The sequence below is a fragment of the Phodopus roborovskii genome, unplaced genomic scaffold (genome assembly GCF_943737965.1).
Source record: "Phodopus roborovskii unplaced genomic scaffold, PHOROB, whole genome shotgun sequence".
Lineage (NCBI taxonomy): Eukaryota > Metazoa > Chordata > Mammalia > Rodentia > Cricetidae > Phodopus > Phodopus roborovskii.
Genome location: NW_026126689.1, coordinates 3,340,144 through 3,355,889, shown reverse-complemented (window position 1 = coordinate 3,355,889; position 15,746 = coordinate 3,340,144). Strand labels below are relative to the sequence as shown.

Here is a 15,746-nt window from a genome sequence, read left to right as displayed (position 1 = left end):
ATGGTCAAAAAAAAAAAAAAAAAATCTCAGTTCCATTAAATCTTTGTAACCCTAGGTATGTTAATTAAGTCTCCATTACTATGATAATTTACCTGAGAAAAACAATTTGGAGGAGAAGCTGACTGTTGGCTCCTGAGTTCAAAGCTTTTAGTTCATAGTGAATGGGTTTATTGCTTGAGCCTGAGATGGAAAGAAAGTTTGGCAAAGGAGGTTCATCTCATGGCAACAACAAAGGGAGCAGAGAATGGGGGGGGGGAGAGAAGAAGAGAGGGAAACAGACAGACAACAAAAGTATAATCCAATGAGAGCCTCGGATCCCCTACTGGGCTTGCCTACTTATATGCAGGTCATTGATTGATGAAGTAACCAGTGGGCTAATCTGTAGATAAGTTGTGAGTTCTCTTGTGATCCAGTCATCTCTTTACAGTGTCACCAACCAGAACTAAGCATTCAACAGGAGCCTTTGGTACCTATTTCATATCCAAGCCATAACATCAGCACCTCATTTCTAACCGTGCAACAAAGGACTTGCCATTGTGGACTGGGGCAATTCACAGAAAACACTCAGAGAGCATCCGACCTTCAAGTACTGAGTACTTTCTTGGTGCATACTCTTGTAATACTTATGCCATCATTTCTGCCATCATCTCTTGCAGAAAAGATAGAGGGCCATGTAGCTAGAAGAGTACATATTTAAAGGCACAGTAGGAGAGGTATTTTAGGAGCTAGAGTGTTCTTCTGGAGGTCTGTTTGGCAAGTAGGTAGTGGAAATGTGGGGAAATCCACCTGGCCAAGTGTTTGGCTCTCAAGAACCCTTGTTGGCAGCAATGGTGACCCCGAGGATACTCTCTTAGACACAGGGTGAACTTAAGTAAAACTACGAACAGCCACAAATGGGCCTTGACCTGCACAGTGCTAAACACAGCAACGGATCTTCAGAAACTTCATGTGATTTTGATACTCAGGGGAAAGTTTGATATTCTGCTCTTCAGCTGTCTGTCACAATCTCAGCGAAGACGGGAGTGTAATTTATTATTGTTGTTACATTGGCTGGTGATTGGAAACACATTACCAATGTACAAATTAGAGCCTCTAATTCTATAGTAATTATCTGCCAATTCTGAAGTTGTTAACAGGATTAAAAGTATGAATATATTAGATGATTCACTGTCACAAATCAGATTTTGATTAGATAATACTATGTACTAATATGTATACTATTCAAATTTCTTAAAAGGGTAATATTTAGTACAAAATCTTTGCTCAAAATTTTCAATAATGTATTCAGAGGTACAAAGAGAGAATGAATGACTGATGTTTTTTTTCCTCATAAACCTTATTAAAGGTCCTGATTTGGTTGGCCTCCAACTGTTTGGGCTCAGAATTAGGAATTCTACTTTTGATGACAGCTCATATGCATTGATTAGGGAAACATTTCACGGAGTTATTAAGAAAGCAAATTAATCACTAGAAATGTAGCAACGGTTATGACAATATTTCATCCCAGAAGTTCTTGAAGATCCAGATTTTTTGGTTATAACAGATACACTTCTTTAAGGAAGCAGCTCTAGGTGGTAACCCCATAAGTACACAGTAACCTGCCCATTTCTGACGCTGCATCTGAATTCCATCTGTATTGCGCCCATCAACAGCGCCAAGTGCCGTGGCATGTAGAGATTAGGGAATCAGGTGCTGAGACAACAGGGTAGTTCTTCATGTGTGAAGAACACATTAATACTTTAAATCACATCACTTCTTTCTCTCTTAATATGGGGCTTATTTTATTTTATGTTTTTTATACATTTTATTTAAATTAGAAACAATCTTATTTTACATCTCAATTCCAGTTCCCTCTCCCTCCCATCCCTCCCATGCCCTCCACCGACACCCCCATCCCATGCCCCATCCACTCCACAGGGAGGGTGAGGCCTTCCACGAGAGATCATCAAAATATGCCATTTGTGTCTAGGCTGAGGGAGTATCCCTCCGTGGGGAATGGGCTCGTGAAGTTCGTTTGTGCACTAGGGATACATCCTGGTTCCACTGCCAGAGGCCCCTTAGACTGCCCAGTCCTCATAGCTGACACCCACATTCAGGGGGCCTGGTTTGGTCCTATGATGGTTCCCCAGCTGTCAGACTGGGGTCTGTGAACTCCCCCTTGTTCAGGTCAGCAGTCTCTTGGGTTTCTCCAGCCTGGTCTTGACCCCTTTGCTCATCACTCCTCCCTCTCTGCAACTGGATTCCAGGAGTTCAGCTCAATGCTTAGCTGTGTTCTGCTTCTGATTCCATCAACTATTGGATGAAGGCTCTAGGATGGCATATAAGGCAGTCTTCATTCTCATTATCAGGGAAGGGCATTTAAGGTAGCCTCTCCACTATTGCTTAGATTGTTATTTGGGGTCATCTTTGTGGGTCTCTGTACAACTCTAGTGCCAGATTTCTCTTTAAACCCATAATGGCTCCCTCTAGTGATGTGTCTCTTTTCTTGTTCTCCTCTATTCATCTCCCCACTCAATCTTCCTGATCCCTCATGTTCTCCTCCCCCTCCTCTTTCTCCTCCCTCCCTTCCCCCTCCTCCATGCTCCAAATTTGTTCAGGGGTTCTTGTCCCTTTCCCGGGGGGGGGGGAGCATGTATGTCTGTCTTAGGGTTCTCCTTATTTCCTAGCTTCTCTGGAGGTGTGGATTTTAGTCTGGTAAACCTCTGCCCTATGCCTAACATCCGTGTATGAGTGAGTACACACCACTTGGCCTTAAACGAGGTCATCAAGTTTGAACACGACAGCATGATGAATTAGATTACAGAAATTAATGTTTGAATGCATAACTTATACCTACAACCCTGGGACTTTGGAGACTGAGTTGGGAGGATCTCTGGAAGTTTGGTGACAGCCTGGACTAAATGGTCAGAAAGGAATAGAGACACTTGTAATGTTGTGTTGGCAGTGGAGTATTGGATCCAACATTATCATAAATAATAACCGAAGGTGAAAACATACTTTGCATATAAACATAGGCAGTGAGGATGAAGGTAGATGCTAAAAGCGAAGCCCGGAGTAAAAAGAATGATTTTCTTTAAAAAAGTAATTAATTTATGGGTGGTGGTGGCACACACCTTTAATCACAGCACTTGGGAGGCAGAGGCAGGTAGATAAAAAAACCACCCCCAAACAAAAACAAACAAACAAACAAACACAGAAAAACAAAAGTGTAACTAATTGAGCTATGATCTATATCTTAGAGTTTCCATTGTTACAATGAAGCACCATGAAAAAGCAAGTTGGAAAAGAAAGGATGTACTTGGCTTATGTTTCAGCGTTGCTGTTCATCATGGCAGGAAGTCGGGACAGGAACCTGGAGGCAGGAGCTGATGCAGAGGCCATGCTTGCTGGCTTGTTTCCCATGGCTTGCTCAGCCCACCTTCTTATAGAACCCAGGGATGGCACCACCCACCACGGGCTGGGCCCTCTTTGATCACTAATTGAGAAAATGCCTTACAGCTGGATCTCATGGAGGCATTTTCTAACTGAGGCTCCTTTCTCTGATGACTCTAGTTTGTGACAAGTTGACACACACAAACAGCCAGTACATTCTTCTAAAATGTGTTCCAAATAGATATCATTCCTTTTTGATATCGAGTGAGAATCGCTTCCTCCGAGACTTTATTCAGATAACCAACAGCACTGAAAAGTGAGTATTTTCTCAGAGAAATGCAGAACTGAGATCGCCCACTCAAACACTATGGACTCCGTCTTTCTCTTATCTAGCACCTACCATCATTCCAGAGTCACGTTTGTTAAGGCACCAAGGTGATCTGTCCCTTCAGCTTAAAAGTTGTTTGCACTGCTTACAGAGTCAAGCCTGACTTTTATCACACAGAAAGGATTCCATGAGTGGATCCCATCTATAATTCTAGCACGGTTGTCCTTTAATACCTCCTCTATTGCATGAGTCATCCATACACATACTAGAGACTGTTTCAAATGGTGCCCCCCCCCCCCCGGTGGGAATCGGCTTCTGTTTCTCTTTACAGTTGCTCAAAGCACATCATGTCTGTAGCTGTTTGTGTCCAGGAAATTATATCGTTCCCTCCAAGGAAAAGCTATAAAGCTTACAAATGAGTCTTCTACATTAAAGGAAATATTCAACTACAGACACACACACACTCACTCACTTACTTTGTGGAATATTTGTACACTGTGTGAAGATATATTGACATGATTGATTTAATAAAGAGCTGAATAGCCAATAGCTAGGCAGGAGGTGTAGCTGAGACTTCCAGGCAGAGAGAGAAAGTAGATGAATTGAGGTGCAGAGATACTATAGACACTTGGAACAAGTTGGACACACAGAATGGAAGAGAGATAAAAGCCATGTGGTAGAACATAGATAAATAAAAATATGGGTTAACTTATAATGAGTTTATAAGAGCTAGTTGAACTGAAAGTTAAGCTTTAATAATTAGTAGTAAGTCTCTATGTCATTATTTGTGAACTGGCTGGTACTATAAAAAAAGACTTAATACACACACACACACACACACACGAGGTTACACACTATTTAAACTTCACGGGAGTATTCATGTCAGTAGTTATGTTTTAAAATACAATAGGAAAATTTGCCCAACTGATCCTCTTCACAGCATCAAGGCAAATTAGCTATCATGGCAATAATATAAACTTAGAGTGTCTTAGTTAGGGTTTGTATCGATGTGAAGAGTCACCACGACCACAGCAACTCTTACAAAGAAAAACATTTAATTGGTGGGCACTCGCTTACAGTTTCAGAGTTTCAGTCCATTATCATCATGGTGGGGCAGCGTGCAAGCTACATCAGAAGGCAACAGGAAGTTAACGGTGACACTGGGCGTTATACTGAGCACAGGAAACCTCAAAGCCCCTCCCCACAGAGACACACTTACTCCCCGGCCATATCCGTTCCAACAAAGCCATACCTCCTAATAGTGTCATTCCCTATGAGATTATGGGGGTGGGATTACATTCAAACTACCAGAGACAACAGCATCGCGACAGATAAAAAATAGATTTAATAATTTTTCCATGTTCAAAAAAAAAATCAAGTTTATATCCTTGCTCTCCTCATTTGGTGGCTTTGGCAATCGTTTTGGCTATTTTTGTCCTCAGGCAGGGTTGCCGATTTCTTTCCTAAGGCTCATCTGCCTACAGTGGAGGTCTCCTTAATTCAAGTCCTTGCTCTGCTGCCAAGCTCCCCCCTCACTGCGTTGGCATCAAAATGAAATGATGCCACGAAGGAAACTGACCCCAAGAATCAGTGTGCACAGCATAGCAGCCATTCCCTTGAATTGCTCTCCTCTGAGCGCGTGAACAGAACACAGCTTGGAGTCATATTGGTCTTTTGTTGATAATCTGCTTCTGTGTCTGGCATCTCCGCCTCCTCCCCTTGGCTCCTTTCCCTTTATTTATTCAATTATATAGCCATAAAATTTGCTTTTAAGTATGCAGGGGCATAAAATACCAAGATTTTTAGTGTCTGTGGTTCCCATAACGAAAATGAAAAGATCTGATGAAGGCTGGGAATAATTGAGTAATAATTCTGATAAATATTCTAAATACACCCTGTAGTCTATGCTGAGCACATGGAATCTTAGATTTTAAACTGCTGTTCAGCACTGCATGAGAGAACTTGGCTAAATCATATTTTAGGGAAAATTGCTGCTAAGTTTCTAACTTGGAAGAAGTTTCTCCAAAGTTATGTCAGCTTTTGCAAAGCTCTCATCTAACAATGTAATCAGAACCACTTTCCAGTCCCCCTGGGATCCTAACTATGATAAGCTTACTCTCTACATTTCCAAATCGATGAGGTCAATGTGTTCTTTCAGTAGAATTTCCCAGGTTGTAATGTAAGTTACCTGAGAAACAATGTAAAAAAAGCTAAAGGATTCTTGGGTTTGTTCTACCCAAAGGTACGCTGCACTAACAGGGGTATTATTAATACCTCCAAACACACATAACAAAAGAAACCATTGGCTCCATTTTAGCACCTTCCCTACTCGGAAGCTTCATGAATATTTAAGAGAATTAATTTATATTTCTGCAATTCGCTCTTAAGAGCTTAAGTGGCCATTTGCTGTTGCTTATTTCAGGGCTGTACACCGTAGTTCTCCGAGTCACCAACTTACAGCTTGAGTGCTTCAGGTGTATTTATGCTCCCAAAGTATTTTAAATTACCCATCAGGAAATCCAATTTCCTTTGTATAAGACTCAGAAGTTATTTTCCACCGTTAACTTTTCTTAATTAAGGACATAGGACTGAATTCACTGCAGACTTCTTGGTACTACGCTTACTCATTGGCTGTCGACAGTCAACATTTAAGGGTGTCATCAACATTAGGATATAGATAGCCATTTAGATTAGGTCACTCTTAGATTAGGTATAGAATGACATTTTGAGAAACCACAGCAGTCATCATTGTAACAGTATGCACTCCATTCTCTGCACCATGCACAATAGAGACACCATCTCCCTGAACCCTTTACAAAGTCCTATCATTTCAATTCCAGAGATGTGAGAATTTCAGGCAAAGGGGAGTGGAGCAATGCCACCAACTAATGACATCTAAACCAGTCTCTTCTCCCTTCAAAACTGGGCACATAGTTAGAGAAAGGGGTCTAAAGGCAACCAGACAGAATAGTACAATTTAAAGATACATACAGGACTCTTAAAGAGATTTAAGGTGCACTTGAAAATTCACAGAAACTGAAGTTTATATCTGGTTGGAGGAATGAGGGAAAACTTTAAGATTCAAAAAGCCAAAAGGAAGGAAGGAAGGAAGAAAGAAAGGAAGGAAGAAAGGAAAGAAGGAAGGAAGGAAGGAAGGAGGGAAGATAGGACTCAGAAAACGTAGTTTGTGGATTTTCGGACTGCCCATTCCAAGGTGCTGGTCATGAACTACGCATGACTTGGAAGAAAATGTGTTCAAGAGCATGAAGGCTATGCCTGTTTTTGGACTGAAGTGCTGACCCTATTTCCTGATAATGGACTGTGTAGAAATGTGGAAGTCATGGATTTAGGGGAAGAAGACACTTTTGTATATATAGAATTGTGTTACCTCGACGAACAGGGTTCTTTTTAAGACACTGACGGTGCCAGCTCCCCGAGGAATATCATTTCAGATCCCCTTGAGACACTGGTTCTACCCCAGGGACTCCCTGTCTGCAACCTGTCTGGGTTTGCCCTAAGGCCCCACCCCACCCCGCCCCCATGATGCTTTGGTGGCATCTCCACCTGGATGAACTCTGCCTCTTCCTGCCCTCATTGGCGAGGGCAACTTTGATGAGCCCCCACTGTTAGTCAAGGCGAGTTAGGCATCAGGCACTAAGGGTTTGGTTAAGCAGGGCTGGGAGTGAAACAGAAAGGTCTGTAAAACAAGGTACAGCCAGCCTTGCCAAGTGGACAATGTAAACAAAGGGATGGCAAGGAATACAAACCAGTGTGGACACAATGCAGTTAATGAGAACGGGGAATAAAAACAGGCCAGCGAGGGCCGGGACCCCCAACCAGCCGTTCTCAGCTCTGGCTCCTGTCCCAGTGACCTCTTATTCCAGACAAGCACCTCTGCCTAAAGGCTGCTCGTGAGAACCTGAGTGGATCGCAGAGTAGGCAGCAGGGTATCTCCTGGCTGGGTGCAATTGTCTGGCCAGCTGAGCCTTCACTGTGCCATAAAAACTCTAGTCTAGCAGCTCCACGCTTCCCATTCACCTCAGGACAAGCCCCAACCTGCCCCATGGGACTATGACTGGCCTTTCCCTGTGGTTAGGGTTAGGGTGTTCTATGACTTTCTTCCTGCAAATTTCAAGAGGCAAGAACCGGAAAGCTGCTGGCTCAGGGCAGTTTTGGTGACTGAGTTCTCTAGCATGACAGCCCTGTGAGCCAAGCTCATCAAGAGCTGAGAAAGGGCTTCCTTACTCGCAAAGATGTGCCAATATTTCCTCATCATTAATGCCCCACAGGAAACTGACTATGTTGAGGGTTTCTGTTGTCTATGTCTTTACCGGACAAATATTAGAGGTTTCAGGTATTAGAGGTTTACTAGTGAGAAAATTGATTTCATTGTCCTCGATTTATATGATGATACTTGTCCTCAAATGCGTGTGTATTTGGTATTATTTTCAACATCTGAAAGTAGAGTTTAACAAAACATTTTAGACATTTTGACTCATGCTTTGACTAGTAATGCATGCTCTCACACATACACCCAAACACATGCATACACACATGCGCACGCTCACATGTATAAGTACATCTCATGTTCTAGTCATATCACTTAAAATGTACCAGCTCCTGGCAGGATATGTAAGCGTTTCCACACTTAGAGTCCAACCCATCCCTCATTATCCTAATTGCTTTTGTGGTTTTGATAATGGACTCCTGCTTCATTACTTTTTGCCAAAGTAACACTGACTCTGTCTCACTGCAGAATTCGTGTAGGTAAAATGCCCTCGCTCATTTAAAACTGTTGTTGATTACCTGAGTTAGGCATGACATCAATGTAGATGGACCAATATAGGCGGACCGGTCAAAGGAAAGTACACTCTAGTAAAGGAACAGGAAGCATGTGTGGAGGATGACACTAACTGTCATAAGTTCTGAAAAGTGGCATGGACTAAGAATTCAAAGGAAAGAAAATGCTTCGCTTGATAAGGAACACCATCATTTGTAAATGGTTTAATTTTAAATGGCCTTTGAAACCAGTGGGGCTGTTAAAGGGAAAGCATATTCCAGCAATACCAGGGATGGAGTTATGTGGTGTGTGTGGGGGTGACGGCAACATGTAATGCTGCATATCAAATGCTTTAACGGGCTCCTGGGAGGACAGAACGCAACAGTACATTTATACCAGTTAAGAATAATGCAGGGGATGAAGAGGGTTTTGAAACACTCAGCTCACTCACTCATTTCACACAGCAGTGATGGTGAAGAAGGTGATGGCTATTTATATTCACATGATACTCACAGCAGCATCAAATAAGGAGGAGGAGGGTACTAGGTAGGGCCAACTCAGTCTTTATTCTCTGCAGCCTACAAGCAAAAAGCCAGTTCTCCCTCCTGCCATATACTGATTCTATCCATGGAGCTGAGTTTTATGTATTTAGTTCCCACCGTAATGAGCATATACCATGTGATGCATGCAACTAAACTAACTTTGTCCTCATAGAGAACCTGCCTTTGGTAAGGCACAAACCAGTGGAGCCTAGACAGGTCTCATTTCTTACCTTTCCTCATTGTATGCCAAATTAAAATTGCCCACAACTCATTTCTCTTTGAGGAAGGCACATCGTTTGTCTTCTGCAAGTTAGTAATTTTCCCTTCCTTCCTTTCTTCCTTCTTTCCTTACTTCCTTCCTTTCTTTTTTGAGACAGGGTTTCTCTTTGTAGCTTTGGAGCCTGTCCTGGAACTTTCTCTGTAGATGAGGCTGCTCTTGAACTCAGAGATCCACCTGCCCCCCCCCCCCACCTCCTGAGTGCTGGGATTTAAGGCATGCATCACCATCTCCAATCTGAGTTAGTAATTTTCTAAATAGGTAAGTAAAATCACTTATCAATTTCATCTGGTAAAAAAGCAACACCACCACCTTTAATCCCAGCACTCTGGAGGCAGAGGCAGGCAGAGCTCTTTGAGTTGGAGACCAGCATGGTCTACAAGAGCTAGTTACAGGACAGGCTCCAAAGCTACACAGAGAAACCCTGTCTCGAAAAACAAACACAAGCAAACAAACAAAACCCCCAACCAACCAACCAACCAACCAAACAAACAAACAAAAAAAGCAACCACCAGAAAGACAGTGAGATGGCTTAGCACCTAACGGTGCCTGGTGGATCTCAGTTCCCTCCAGAGTGGAGGGCCAGAGAGATTCTACAATGTTGTCCTTGATCTTTCACGTTTATGACATGGCCACTCACACACATACAAAGTAAATAATCAAAAATATAAACCAAACATCAGAAATCCTTCTTGCTCTGATAATTTTTTTATGAGAATATGCCTTAAGACACATGCATATAGGAAAAGCAAACACATTGGAGATGGCTCAGAGAGACAAGCTGTTATTTCAAGATGAAATCGGATGGCAAGGATAATCAGGGCGTTGTGGTCTACAGTGTTCAATCTCATCATCACTCAGTGAAAGAAATCGCAAACAACTTTCATAGAAAGAACCATACAGGGTCCCAACAGCTCTCACACAGGGGTTCCCAACTCTTACCGTGTCTCGGCTTCTCTGCAACTTTTCACGGCTACCACACAGGACACTGGGGAGAGGGATACTCCCTTAGAAAAATCAAGTTCTTGGCCTTTAGTATCTGGGTGTATCCTTTCTCTGTGGGCTTACCAGCTGCCAAAATGAAGGCAGCCTTAGGAGTCACTGGCTGGTTCTGCGAGTGATGTCCTTCTCTTCATACCGGTGACTGAAGTAAGCAGCTATGTAATTCCCGCTGTCTATCACATTTTGAGGAAGACTCAAGGTAGGAATAACAGAGACAGCAAGTTATTTTAAACAATGATCTCCAGATATGTATTTTGTGGGCAGGTTTGGAAAAACTGTCATCTTGCCTGCTTTAAAATCTCAAAGTCAGAGGTCTTGCTTCCTTTAGTTGGTTTAATTAGAATTTCTTGTTTGGAGAGGGAAGAGAGTTCTGTGCAACTCTATGCTGTATTCCACTAGCTTAGGAATTCATCTGCTCTGTGTGTAATCTTTACCTTGATTACTGTTTGAAATACAGGAAAATACATTTTGTGATTATAAAAATATTTACTTCACAATAAACTTTGATTGCATGTATGCAGGTGCAATCGTCAATACTGTCTCCCTGTCTCAGATAAAGGTGCTTTTTTTTTAAGCTTGCAGGGCTAACACTCTCCACTTTGAGCTCCATTTCTATTTATTTAAGCCTAGTGTTAGACAGAGCGATGGCTCAGTGGTAAGAGTACAGACTGCTCTTCCAGAGGACTTGGGTTTAATTCCCAGTACCTACATGGCAGCTCACAACTGTCTCTAACACCCTCACACAGACATATGTGCAGGCAAAATACCAATGCAAAAATGAAAAAAAAAAAAAAAAAACCAAATAGGTAGGTACATTATAAAAGGGCAGGAGAGATGGCTCCAAACCAAAAATATATGCCCAGTGTTGCTCAAACGTTCTCAGGCCCACACCACCCTTTTGTGGCAATCTGACCTCCCAATAACATAGGGAACATAGTAGCAGCTCCGTGCTGAGAGCCACCTGCAGCCAAACCACCCTAGCTACAAACCTCTCTTTGAATAGGTGAATTCCCTTCATGAATGCTGAATGCATCTTTCCTCCCCTTGAATTCCTGCTACAATTTCCCTGAGAAGCCTGATCAGTGACAACATTTGGTTTATAATCATTCCCGAAAGGAGCTGTCATGGTGAAGTTGAGTCACTTGTAAATTAGGGTGCAATCCACATAATGCTGGCCTACGTGTTAGTAGTTCAGCTCTTGGGATGAATGTCCTAGGCGATGCCTACACGATTTTAATTGCAGAAGTGTTTGCTCTCTACCTTCTTTGCTTTGGGTCTGCCTAATTTAGGGGAAAATTCATCTTGAGAAAGGACTTTGATATGGCCTCTTTTATAATGTACAAAACTTGAAGAAATACATAAGTTAACGACCAGCGATTAACTCATCCACGTACACAAAGGGCTAAGTTTGAAAAATATGAACTTGGTCCATTCGGTACTGTGCACCTTAATTTTTCACCTATAAATGAGGATAATGATGTGAAGCTTGAGTTATGTGATTGAGTTTAGAGAAAGGACAGGCCAGGGTATGTGAAAGAGCTATTCAGAATATAAAGTGTTATTATTTGAGCCCAGAAGAAAATTATACCCGGTGTGCTGTTCCCACAGTAAAAGTTTATTCACAACGCTCCTTGATTCTTTCTCTACAATTCATGTAATCACTGAAGTTATTGCTTTCTTGTCTGGATATATTAACTGGATGGCTGAGTGCACAGGGCCCACATCTGAGTCAGTGCAAAAATGAAATGTGGAGGAGGGAAAACAGAAAGGGACTCTTGAGCTTCCACGGAAGTCATACTCATCAGTCATGCTGCCCACATAAATACTGGGAAATCAACTCAGTTAGACGAGTTGGGAGGTGAACTTGAGTTATAACAGTGTTCCTGAACACAGGTCAATGAAAACCTGGCATCCACATACATGCCCATTTGTCATATTCTCTACAAATGCCTGATAATTATTTTCATATTTAAATGGCCAGAATCAACCGCCGCAAATGTATGTTTTCAGATTGTTGGGTGTTTTCTAAAAATAAAACAGGGCTGCTATGACATACAGTAAATTATTGTTGGCTCTTTGTGTTCTCAGCGGAATCACAAAAGGGTAAGGTCCTAACGAAGAAAAATCATTCATGTCTGGTTCAAATTCTAAAACACAGAAGTCAGCACTGAAATCACGTCAGGGAAATGTGTGTGTGCGTGTACATGTGTGTGCATACGCAGTACTATCTGTAATGCTGCACATGTCACTAGTCTTACATGTTTGAAAGGATAATTTGCTTACAAATGCAGTATTTGAAAGCCTTTCAGAATGATTCAGAGTTTAGTAACTAAGACATTTGTAAAAATCAATTCTATTTATTCATTTTTTGACAAATAAAATCAGTGTACAAGGTATACGAGAGTGTCCATTTACATGAGTATATCCCTTCTAGAACTCGTCAAAAGTGAAAAGTTTATTATCTACAGCACCTGGCAGACAAAGTCTGCACACTTGATAAGAGAATCCGAACCTGCATCATGGTTCAAGTACGCTTTCGCATGTGGGGGTGGCAGGGATAACGTGACATTGGCATGAACATGGCAGCATGAACCAGGCAGCTTCCTGGTGCTCATGGGGTGTACGAAGCAGTCTGAGAGAGTCTAACAACACACGCCTATCAGATTAAACAAGGTAGTCTTGTGCTTTTCCACACAATCACCCTCAGATTGCTGCCTACACTGAGGAGGAAGCACCAGCCTCTCCCACGGGAACAGCCTCCAAGTTAGTAAAACAAAACAGAAAAACTGTTCAGCAAGGCATTGGCATGGCTATTTTGGTTGCCAACTTGACTACATCTGGAATAATTAAAACCCCAAAATGCTGGGCACACCTGTGAGGGATTTTGCTGAATTAATCCATCTGAAGTGGGAAGATCCAGCTCTACTTTGCTGGGAAGCCACAACTCTAATCCAGATCTTTTGAGGGGAAGACATGCCTTCTGCTGGCAGCCTGTTTAGAGGGCATGGAAGAAGGAAGTTTGCTTTTTACCTACTTGCCCTTGCCCTTGCTAGCAAGACGATTCCTTCACTGGCGTAGAGCCTACTTAGTCAGGATTCCAGCACACTGAAGACCAGCGCAGACATCCAGCTTCCTGGACCGAGCAACTGCAGATACTTGGGCCTTCCATAAGCCACTCTACTAAATCTCATACATTCATTCTATTAAGTTCTGTTAATCTAGAGAACCCTGGCTAATATAGCTATGGAACATGAAATCAATCAATGCACATTTGATACACATGAATGAAACACAATCACAATAATTCTGTCACAACAGCTTGAAAACAGAACAATACTTGGGAAGTACCGGAACAAAAGGACCGAGGAACTAACTCAGCGATGTCATCAGAGTGAAGACACAAGGGATAAGATTTGAAAGAATGAAAGGCAGCCTGTCTTCACAGACTGGAAGGCTCGACGCTGTTGGGATGGTACCCTCTGCGATGTGGTTTACAGAATCCAGACAAACGGGAACCACAGCTGATTTCCTTATAGGAACCAACATACTGTCTCTGAATTATCACCTCATTATCATATCTAAAAATTAATACAAGGTGGACATCCAAAACCCAAAGATTAGGGCAAAAACCTATAAACAGCAACACGGGAGCAAGTATTTATGACATTCTTTTACAAAATGCGTGTAGTTCATATGTGTGCAGGTGTCAGTATGTGTGGGTATAAGGATGCGTGTGAGTGCGTTTGTCTGCATGCATTTGGACAGGCATGAGTAAGTACGTGCACCTGTGTTTGGAAGTCAGAGGGCGATCTCGGGCCTTTTTCCTCAGGAGCTGCTTTCACTTAGGCTAGGAAGGCTGGCCAGAGACCTCCAAGATCTGCCCACCCTCACCGCCCCCACACTGTTGATTAGAAGCAGGAGGCACCACACATGGCCTTTTACGCAGGTTCTGGCATCATGTATGTGTGACACTTTACCGACTGAGCAATCTCTCCAGCCCCAGCACAAAGTGTGTGTGTGTGTGTGTTTTAATAAAATACCGTAACAGCTTGTGATACTTTAAATACCCTAAGAGGTAGGTAGTGGTAATACACTGTGGTACTGAGTAATTTTAAAGGGTAAAATAAAGAAAATGAAGATGAACGTCAAGAGTTTAATTCCTGTTATTAATGAGAAAATCTATTAAATAAAAACCACCAGTTCAAAGGAGAGTTAAACAACAGACGCATGCATGGTCAGGGCTGATGAAAAGAATCTGCTAATAGATGGGAAACAGTCCAGTTACACACGATGGCAACCCATCTTGTTCATACAGAACGAGATGCTGCTGACTTATACGAATAGGAATCAAGTACTTCATGGTCAGCAGTTATAACTCAAAGTGCCCAGAACTGCAAAATAACCAAAATCAAGAGAACAGGCTAAATGTCTATAGAACCAGCTTGTCCAGATGAGGCTTCATCACCCACTGAAGGATATCTTCATACATATTCTTAAGGCCAGATATTCCAGCACACTCAAAGGATGTTTCTGTCCATTTTGAAGACTTCTCAAAGTCTTCATGGTGAGGAGTGGTATGTCTGCATATGGTTTGGCAAGTGAAGTTCCTCTGTTATCTGATCTACTAGCTTTAACCCATTCTGACACGCAAAATTTCATTACATTTTTCTTTTTCAAACATTTGTTGATGGGAGATGTCATTCTGTAAATATGTTTCTCATACTGGTTAATGAATAAAGCACTGTTGGCCAATAGGAAAGCAAGATAGGCGGGACTAGGAGACAAGGAGGAAAGAGGAAGTAGTAAGAAGGAGTCAAGATGGAGAGTCTGGAGAGAGCAGGATGCCAGCCGGCTCTCCGGTAAGACCACGTGGGAATATTAGATTAACAGAAATGGGTTAATACTTAAGACAGAGCTAGCCAATAAGAAACTAGTACCTGGCCAACAACATTATATCAAATACAGAGTCTCTGTGTGTTATTTGGGGCTGGCGCGGCGGCAGGACAAGACCGGCCAGGCTGGCAGAAAAACTTTACTCCTTACAATTTGTTATTTATTTTTTTCTTTCTTTTACTGAAAATGGATTTATTTACTTGTTTGTTTATTTACAGAAAACACAGCCTACTATGACTATGGTTACCTTCCTCCAACCCTCGCAGTTGCTTCCCCCATCAGAAGAAGCTACACCCTTTTTAGGAAGTTTGACAACCACTGTCCTTGTAGGTGGGAGATTTGGGAAGACCGAGGTTGTTTTGGGAAACATTTATTGGAAACATTTATGATGGTACGTGGATCACAACACACGATGGAATAGAGTATTGAGAGTATAGAAAGGAGCAGGCTGCAAGGAGGCAGAGGTCAGTGTGCTGGGTCTTTAGAGGGGTAGTGCTCAAGGAGTGATGGTTAGGTAGGGCTTTATGAGTAGAAGAGCCAGAGTACCAGGAC

At 42.3% G+C, this 15,746-nt stretch overlaps 1 protein-coding gene across 2 annotated transcripts in view; it reads right to left on the bottom strand.

The window, feature by feature from the left end:
* The window catches only part of Tpk1 (thiamin pyrophosphokinase 1), a 263,282-nt gene that overhangs the window by 44,640 nt on the left and 202,896 nt on the right, over positions 1-15,746 (bottom strand). The window lies entirely within an intron of this gene.